At 50.6% G+C, this 6,000-nt stretch overlaps 1 protein-coding gene across 1 annotated transcript in view; it reads right to left on the reverse strand.

The window, feature by feature from the left end:
• The window catches only part of ATP8B1 (ATPase phospholipid transporting 8B1), a 107,204-nt gene extending 102,043 nt beyond the window's left edge, over positions 1-5,161 (reverse strand). Inside the window, exon 1 of the mRNA XM_054583724.1 lies at positions 4,615-5,161. The gene's annotated coding sequence lies outside the window, so the exon portion shown is untranslated. The remainder of the gene's footprint in view (positions 1-4,614) is intronic.
• Between the last annotated feature and the right edge of the window lie 839 nt (positions 5,162-6,000).

Below are 6,000 nucleotides of genomic sequence, written 5' to 3' on the forward strand. Positions count from 1 at the left end.
CAGAGAAGTTCTTAGTGCCCAGCGTATGGGCCTTTATCTGCTGCCCTGTCATATTTTCCTGAATCTCATCAAAGTTCTGAAATATCTTCCCTTTCAAAGCTGACTTTAGTTTTAGGAAAAGACAGAAGTTGCAGGGCACCAAATCTGGGCTATAGTGGGGCTGAGTCACCTGGGTGATTTGATGTTTTGCCAAAAACCTCTACACGAGATGTGATGCGTGAGCAGGTGTGTTGTTGCGGTGAAATTGCCAATCAGCAGTTGCCCATAGCTGCGGCCTTCTGAATCATCTGAATAGTTTCTTTGGAGGAATGTTCAAGCTTAATGCAAAATTTGATGCAGATTGTTGCTCTACTAGCTCAGTCACTTTGAAGGCGATGGCCACACAGTACACATGCTCACTCGACTGGCATCTACTGCCCCCACTGACTAGCACAGTGAAGTTGTCATTGTTCATGCATGTGCATTCCAGTCCACTCTTCCTAGCTGCCAGGTTACATTGATGTCATGCAAACCACTCGTTATATTAACCATGGCTGGACTTTTTCTTGATGGGCCTCATAGCTTAAACAGGAGTACGGAGCTGAGGGAGCGGAAAGACAGAGTGCAGGGTAGGGGAGACACAGCAGCCCTCAGCAGTTCCCGAGGGCCTCTGCTGTGCAGGAGGAGCCTCCAGTGAGAGCAGCCAGGGACCCACACGGCTGTGACTGAGAAGGCATATCCCTAGGTCATTGAGCGCCCTTTGTGTTGCCCTCGAATGCCCGTGTTCCATAACTCGAGCCCTGGATTTGGAGGTTCAGAACTTCACTCCTACTCTAGGGTGAGAATAGTGCCTGGCAGAAACAGGCATGGGTTTGCTAAACACCATCAGAGTGATTCTTGCTTCCTACACAAGTGCAGAAGAAAAGCAGTTGGTGGATGAGCAATAAATATTTACTGAGCAAAAGCAACAAGACAGCCCTAGTGACTGCTCTTGATTGAACTGCATGCTAAGCCTTTCTGGTTAATTCTTTCATTTGGGACTCACCATGTGACTGTGTGAGGCAGTAACTGCTGTTCCAGTTTACAGATAAGGACACTAAAGGCAGAGGGAGGGATTAAGTGACTTGCTGTACGGTTTGCAGCTAGGACGCGGTAAGGCCTGGATTCCAAGCTAGGTCAAAAGAATCCTGAGTGTGCAGTCTACCTCTGTTGACTGTTGCTTCTGGGTCCAGTGTGCACTGGGACCAGTTAGCAAATACCAGTTCCCATTGAGCGTAGTTCTGGCAACAATTTATTTAAAAGTGCAATGCATTTTAGAAGTATCAGGAACAGTACTTACGTGTTCCTAAATGACCAGATAGTAAAAATTTCTTTGTCTTCTAAGAATAAAAATGAGAAACAAGACTGGTGTGTATGAGTATTGGGTGTGTGTGTATGCTTTCGAGAGTATTCCTCTACAATGCCAGGTCTTCAGTGACACAGGACCTCAAAAGATCTTAGACTGGGTACTATTGTTAGCTAGGCACAGGGATGGGGGTTCAGGAGTGACCCAGTGACTCAGTTCACAGAATAAGAAAAGGGTAAGCTATTTTTCTTTGTTATTAACACTCTTCTGGCAGCAAATTAATTTTTACTTATCTTAATAAGTAACACAACACCTACGGGCATGAATACAATTAATCTAATGGAATATTGCCAACAACCAGGACTGAAAACACAAAAGATACCTAAAGACACCACAAATAAAAACTTCCCAGGAGATTAATCTAGAAGCAACTCTAGAAGCAAAATCTAAAATTAAGTGCTTAAGAAACTTTAACTGCACTTCTCTTTTGAGATACAGGTTATGAATGGACCCGATAAAACTTGTTCTGATACCTAAAGAGCAAGTTCCTCTGCATTCACAAGAGCATAGCCTTCTTTTACAAGAATTGAAACTAAAGAGCAAAGGTAACTAGTAGATTAAAATCTCTCTGCAGTGGATTATAAGGATCACCTGGATTCCATGCTGTTTATGAAAAACAAAATGAAATTCAGACTACTAAGGTAATAAACTATTAAAAATACAACAAACACCCAGGCATCATACTAATTTTAAAAATATAGGTTTAATTAAGAAAACAACATTGTAACCCCTACTATGGACAAGGGACTTTCACCTGTTCTCTCAATAACCCAAGCAGATTGGTATCTTTTTTTTACCCCAGCAAATGAGTAAACTAAGTTTCAGAAAATTTAGCAATTCACCTGAGGTTATACAATGTTTTCAATTTTTATTTATTGATTTTTTTTTTTTTTGATAGAGTGGAGGTTGGGGGCCAGGGAAGGAGGGAGGGAGAGAAATACGATTTGTTGTTCCACTTATCTATGCATTCATTGCTTGATTCTTGTCCGTGCCCTTCCTGGGGTGGAACCCACAACACTGGGGCCTTGGGACCCTGCTGTAACCAACTGAGCCACCCGGGGAGGGCGGTGTATACAATTTTTAAAAGTAAATAAATATAATAAAAATAAATTGTAAAAATCAAACACAATGTAAAGTAAGGAAAAGAACCAGAATCTGCAGGAATTGAAATGCATGTTTCTACTACTCTTTGCTTGGGAAGAAAGGAAGGAAAAAGGAAAGAAAGGACTGCAGGCGGACAGGGGGAAGAACTATTCCACAGCCAGACGTGGTCAGTTCATTAGTGCCAAGACCGCGGAGCCTGAAATCCAGGTGAAACGTGGAACTAATCCTGAACCTGCCTTACACCTGCAGGCTTCTTTCTGTTAAGCGATTTTCTTTACCAAATCGTTATTTTAAAGCCTCAGTGTAAAAACAAAAAACAAAAAACACCTCCTACTCCTAGTTCTACGGTAAGTGCACGCTAGTATGCGTTTTCCTTACAACGAAAACCAGAAGGAAAGCTTGAACGTAGCCAGAGCTGCTCTCACGCATGCATTTGTGTTCATAGTACTGAGATGCATGGGGCTTGTTTGACCCTCAATCACAGACACTAAGAATCTCTAAAAATTACTAAAGCACCAGCCACTGGAATACGCAAGTGTAGCAAGTGTTAAGGTTTCTTCCCTAAAATGAGAAGGAAGACTCCTACAGAGTGAAAACCAGTAGAAGAATTCAGAAGGGATAATTGGAGGTAGGCAGGCCTCGCCCCAGATAGTAGTCAGCTAATAACCATTAATCATCTTAGCATATTCATAATGGGTTTTAATAAGGCCTGCAACAATAGGCCCAGAGTTCCTGAATAGCATTTTAGGTCTAACACAAATGAGATGAAAATAAGAACTCCTATTGCACATTGCTTATTTCCTCTTTTTATACTCGCTTGTAGATATTATCGCCGCAGACTTGATCGCACATCATTTTTTAGCTTTTTGTTCCTAAAAGCAGTTAGTCCATGACCTTCCTGACCAGGGATCGAACCCACAACCATCGAACCCGCTACTTCGTTGCGGGGTGGGGGGGGGGGCGGTTAAAATTCAAGCACTTCCCTTTGTGTGTCCTTTAATTCTCAAGGAGTGGAAACAGAAATTTGAAGGCAATGGACCCAGGAAGACTAGAGAGACTCTCAAGTCAACAGGGCGGAAGGTTTCCGCGAGGAGAACTCGGCGGCGCCCGGAGCTACCCGAGGACTTAGAGCCCGCCAGGGGCGGCAGGTCAAGGGAGTCGGGAGGGATTGAGGAGACCCTCTGGGTGGAAACGCGGCCCACGTCCCCCTTCCTTGCGCCTGTCCACCCGCTCCCCGGCCTGCACCCTTGGCCAGCTCTACAGCTGTCAGGGAGCTGCATTCCGAGGCTCCCCCGCGGGGACCAGGGGCGCACACCCTCTGGGATAAGTCGCGCGGACAATTCAAGCTTATCTTTCACTTGGGAAGGAGTGGAGACGTGGGAAGGTAACAAGTTGCCCTCCGCACCCCTAAAACGAGGTGACAGCTCTGGGCACCCAACTGGGAAGGAAAGGAGATGGGCTGTCACAGGGCCACAGGAGCTGGCGGATACCACCGTACAATCAACGGAAAAAGTGACCCTTTTCCCCACCACCTCCCAACTTGCGTAAAGGCGCATGGAATATGTCCGGCGGGTGCCTGGTCCCGCAGCAGGCGCAGTGCGGACGGTCTCGCCCTGCTCCGCAGGTGCGGCCAGGTACACTTGGCCCTAAGGTCTGTTTCGGACGCGTTGACATCGGTTCCCACTGGGGCTCCGGCAGAAGCCGGCTACGGGAGACTGAGAGGGGCGTCAGACACTGCGGGGAAGCCAGCGGCACGTCTCAAAGCCCCGCAAGTCCCGCCAGGCTTGACTCTCGGAGCTTAACCCTGGACTTGTGTGTTACGGGCGAGGGAAGAATTCAAACACCTCCTCCGAGTTCCCTCTCCTCCCGGCAAGTGAAAACCCCGTGGACCTCTCCACAGTGCTGCCTGACCGTCTGGCTGTGTCCCCCTATCCCCGAGGCCGCGAAGGCTCCCGCACCCACACCCAAATCCCACCCGTGAGGATTTAGAAGCCCGAGGGCGCGGACAGCTGCTGCCACCGCATCCCGGATCTCCAGCGCCGGCCGGCCTGGGACGGTCAAAGGACCTGCGGGGCCGATGGGGTGCGGGAGAGGTTGGAGGCCACCAACGCCGCGCCCCTGCTTACCTGGCGCTCGCTGGGCCCCGGCTGGGGCATCCGCCGGGTGCGCGCCTCTCCGCGCGATCGCTGCACACCTGCCCGCCGCAGCCGCCCGCCCAGCCCCAACTCCGGTTGCCGGGCTAGCGATTCATGGCGCACAGGGGCTGGCCCGGGGCCCCGGGAAGCTTATCCAGTTGGCGGCGACTCCTCCGGCTCTCGCGACTCGCCAATGGCTCCTCGCCTATCCCCGCCCCGCGTCCGGGCGCCCTTCCTCTGCGGCCGCCCTTCTCGAATCTCTGATCGCTGAGACAGGAGACCGGCCAAACTGGTTCGTCCGCTCTGGGACTGTGCCTCTTGCTTTCCTCCGGCAGCCGTGGCCGCCGTGCAGAGGCTGGGGCGGGCCCAGCCGTCGGCCCTCTCTTTGTCCCTCCCGGGGGCGGAGAGCGGATGGATTGCTAGTCCCTGGGCCGACAGACGCGTCCCAGGTCTAGCCCCTTCCCCCCGTCCTCAGTGCCCACAGGCAGTGGTGGGAGCCCCGGCGGTGGCCTGCGTCTCGTTAGTTCTACGACCTGGCAGCTACGGCGCTCTCGGTTCCCCCGACCCTCCCGCCTCTCTGGGGGCCGCTCTCGCCACCCCGCCCCACTAGCCTCACGTCACTTTCCCGCTGCCCTCGGCTGGCTTGGCCACCACCTGGGGTCGGTGACCGCGCCAGCCCGGAAGGCTGTCGGGGTCACGGCTCGCCTGGGACCTAAGTTTTCTCGGTAAGGGGAGCTGTTTTCTCTCGATGCCAAGTCACGTTCTGGGACAGGTCACTGAAAGCGCCGTCGCGGTTCGACGCGCAGAGGGTGGGGAAGGTGATGGTGCCAAAAGACGTCGAGAAACTTATCCTGTAATTGCAGCAAGCAGGCTTTCTGCTGAGACCAAACTCCCTCACCTTTTACAGGTCTGGGGTCAATAGGAGCCAAGGTGCGACATGTGAACGGCGCGGTGTGGTTGGAAATTTTAAACTGCACGCATGGTTGGAGTCTGGCATGTGAAGCGCACCTCCCCGGCGGCGCACCTCACTATGCTTCTTTTACCAGAAGCTCCCCTTTTAGTAGAATTTTACTGCTCACCTGCAATAAGGTCCTGGGACTAAGCATGAAGAAAGTCAAAGATGAATCAGAGTGTGCTTAAAATGCAGTAGAAGAGATAGGACTCTAGCTACCTTGCAGGTCACAGGGCTAAAGTCATTGGCCCGAGGGCTCAGACTCACAACTGAGGGCTTAAGGGAGACTTCATAGAGGAGGTTTCAGGCAGGACCCAAAGATCCACACTTTTGGGGATCAGAGTTGCATAGACAGGCTATTCAAAGAGTGGTCCACCAATATGATCTTCAGGTATATTAAATATACAACTGATACATGGAATACT

Source organism: Pteronotus mesoamericanus, unplaced genomic scaffold, assembly GCF_021234165.1.
Source record: "Pteronotus mesoamericanus isolate MK-2021 breed Mesoamerican mustached bat unplaced genomic scaffold, CSHL_Meso_final contig_74, whole genome shotgun sequence".
Lineage (NCBI taxonomy): Eukaryota > Metazoa > Chordata > Mammalia > Chiroptera > Mormoopidae > Pteronotus > Pteronotus mesoamericanus.